At 34.9% G+C, this 3581-nt stretch overlaps 1 protein-coding gene across 4 annotated transcripts in view; it reads right to left on the bottom strand.

Moving 5' to 3' along the window:
* Positions 1-1615: 1615 nt before the first annotated feature.
* The window catches only part of SYNCRIP (synaptotagmin binding cytoplasmic RNA interacting protein), a 27115-nt gene continuing 25149 nt past the window's right edge, over positions 1616-3581 (bottom strand). For all 4 annotated transcript variants that reach the window (XM_071806791.1, XM_071806792.1, XM_065833534.2 and 1 more), the window contains exon 12: positions 1616-3581. This exon is cut by the window's right edge. The gene's annotated coding sequence lies outside the window, so the exon portion shown is untranslated.

The following is a 3581-nucleotide window of genomic DNA, read 5'->3' as shown; positions in this document are numbered from 1 at the left end:
TTAAATATAATTAAACACTTGCAAAGTGTTGACCAGATGACTATGTGAAATTTGGTCTCCGAGAAAAAAGTTTAATATCAGAGCTTCCAGGAAGCTTTTTGTTTGTTTGCTCTAGATGGCTGTAAATAACAATAATTTATTCCTTCTCCCCCCACTACCTGTATTTGAGAACGAAGGAATCTTCAGCTTAACTTCCTCTCCTGTTGCTACATACCATTTTCATCTGACAGAGCAAATGACAAAGTACAATCTGGTGTTTCCTCTGCCCAGCTAATGCAGCTAGCTAGTCCCAGCCAAGAGATGTCATGTGCCGGTGCTGGAATTAATTCAGCAAGACACTCAGCAAAGACAGACCTTGAAGTCCATCACAGCCAGGCACGAGTTGGGATTCTTAAGCTTCAGGCTATGAACACAAACTCAAGCTCCAACCTGACCAATTTAAATTCTCAGAACACTACATTGTAAAATTTATTGCCTTAATGCCTGCTTCCGAAACTTGCTATTCCATTTTAAACAATTACTATTTTCCACTAAGTTTTCCTTAATGCAAGTGAGGGAATAACAGTCTTAATTCTGTAGAATGTAACAACTTGAACACTTTTCAGAAAAAGTTACGCATGTTTATGCCCATGTGGCCTTTCAGATTTATTTCTTTCAAAAAAACGTCTCCCCTCACTAGTGTATGGAAGGACCAAAATAACTGTCAGGCTGAAAAGTTAGGCCTCTGAAGAGTTATCAAAGGCACAAGAGAAAAAGCTGCAGTCGTACATAACATTTCTATCCTGAAATTTGAAGTTAGAAATCCTACCTTCAGAGGTGGATAAGTTTATTTTAGACTGTGTCATACCCCTTACTCCCAACAAGAACAGAATTAGTATTCCTTATTTTAGATTTTGAGATAATAGTTGTACAATGCAGAAATTCAGAAACTGGTCTTTAGTATCTGTAATAACAGCCTTCCTCCAACACTAGAAACACAAACTTAAGTTCTGGGTCAGAACAAATCTCCCCTTTAAAAACTAAAAAAAAGTAAAATAAAGAAAGTTTAAAAAAAAGTACAGTTGCATGTCCTATATGAAACCCTTCAAACAAAAATTAATATTAAAACAAGAGTGTAATTTAAAAAGCTGTGTATTGGAGTGTTTATAAACCAGAAGTGTTAACCAGCAGCAGTTTCCAATTTCTTATTAAATTCAACTAGACTTCAAATTTAGGAACACATTACAAATCAATGTGGAACTATGCTAGTTTATACTCAAGCCTTTGCAGGTGTTTCAGTAAAAAAAGCCTCCTATGAGAATAAACAGAGGCAGCAAGATACATTAAGTCAACACTTGCCTTCAACATAAACAACTGTTATATGTCCCATGTCTCAAAAGCACCATGTAAGAGATTCATTATTGCTGTAGAACATTTCAAGTTTACCAACACCCAAGTGCAACCAAACTGATGTTGTATATATGCACTTGCCCATTCTCACCAGTATTTCCACTTTCCTTTACACAATCAAATTTAAAGCTTTGAGAGTAACATTTTTTTTTAGTTTTTTTCCACAGTATCAATCACCACATGCAATTTAGTTTTCTGATAATTTTGCTAAAAAACTGCACCAATATCAGAACAGTGCAAATCATATTTAATTTTGAAAGTTATAATGGCTTGAGTTCATAATTAGAGGGAACACTGTCAAGACCTTGATATTTTGTTCTCTCACCATTGCTTGCATTCCATTAAAAACAGTTTTCTGTCAATTTTGCCCTTTCTTTTTTTTTAAACAGTAGTCCCCCCATGCTTTTATCAGAGCTGAAATTAAGGACACGATCCCCAATTTCAACACACATAGTGCCTTAATAGCAACGTTCCTATGCAATTTTATCAACTGTTATAAATCCATAAATAAATTATCCCCCTCCCCAACACATTTCCAGACTAAGAACTAGTCACTAGCACTTGTGATCCCACAAGTGTTTTAAGCTTTTCAGCAATGGAGAGATTTCAGGATTAAGAAATCTGAGGACCTTCCCTCTCCTACAGCCCCCAGTGTTTTTATTTTATAGCAAGTTCAAAATTGGTTTCCACATCTTGACAGTGTTCCTTATAAAACCATATGACAGTAAAAGTGCCAGTAGGCATGGCAACCTCATTGAAGGGAGCATTTAAACTCCTTGGCACTGGGAATGCCAGCACCAAGGATTACATTGAAATCCAAAATTATACTTAAGGCTACAATTAGCAAACCCACTTTCCATAAGCCTAATATTCTATCACTAGATTTGAAAATTCAGAAGCTAACGCAACTGTATACTTTTATGCTCAAATTTGAGGAAAGTTACTTTTCTTCAGCAAGGGCAGTATATGAAACTGTGGTAGCACGTCTCTTATGCATTGACTACTCATTTCACCATCATTCACTTACTTGTCTTAAAGTTCAAAACTGGCAAGGCACATTTACATATTCCAATGAATACTTGACAATTTTAAATTACACTTCATGTCCCAGCTATCCCAGTAATTGACATACAACATACTAAAATGGTTTATTAAGATAACAAAAAAAAAAAAGAAAAAAAAAATCAATTAATGTGAAACATACAGGCTATTGGCAACCACTATTCTAAAAATTATGTAAATACAAGTAAACATACTGAAATGTGTGCGATTCTAAGTTTTTAACCAGAAGATCTCTGTACTAACACACATTTATATTAATGACACATAAAAAAAATAAAAACTTTATTACAAAAATAAGTTACACTCGCCTCCAGCTTACAGTATAAAACAATTTTATTTGCAGGAATGCAAAATGATTGTTTGCCATGAGCATTTTCAACATATGACATGTCTAATTTAGTTAAACTTTGCATTTACTGGGGGAACTGGTGTGTATAAAACCTTAATTAGGTATAAGCTTCAATTTTCATTGTGGTGCCTATGGGTATGTAGTATAACTGCAGTATCCCTTTGGGCAGGGGGTTAAGGGAAGCTCTTTACGCCAAGTCCAAAGTCATAATTTTCTCTATCTTTTACCTATATGAAGCTGGACTTGGCAAGGTTCTTTTGTTTTATCTTTTTAAGGGTGGTTCAATAGAGGATGCTTCACCACTGAACACTCACTGTCATCAAGGTGCTTTAGAAAATTAAAAACATAGCACAAATGATTGTACTCTACTCTACTCTACAGGTTATCATGATCTGCGTAAGAGAAATGGAAAGCTGATCCACATGTTTTTACAGTGATCAGCAATAAGAAATGCACTAATGAAAACATACCTTTTACCTAAAAAGCTAAACTACAGCCATTATACTATTCTATGATTTATGAAAAACTTCAAAATATCCAAATGTCAGGCTTCACTGTACAGTTGTCAGTTTTAGTCTGACCTTTTATAAAGGGACACTGCAGTATTTAGTACAAGTTGCTGATGCACTTTTTTTGAACATCTGATGTCTTACAAAAGTAACATCTTGCTAAACTATTATACATCCAAATAACTACAATATCTGAAGAAGCAAGGCTGCTTTTTCAGCCACAAAATACGACAAAAGCAAGGCCTGTTATGATGGTCATGAGGAAGTCTTAC

The sequence above is a fragment of the Patagioenas fasciata genome, chromosome 3 (genome assembly GCF_037038585.1).
Source record: "Patagioenas fasciata isolate bPatFas1 chromosome 3, bPatFas1.hap1, whole genome shotgun sequence".
Classification (NCBI taxonomy): Eukaryota; Metazoa; Chordata; class Aves; order Columbiformes; family Columbidae; genus Patagioenas; species Patagioenas fasciata.
The sequence above is the reverse complement of the archived record's forward strand: the minus strand, read 5'-3'. Positions and strand labels throughout refer to the sequence as shown.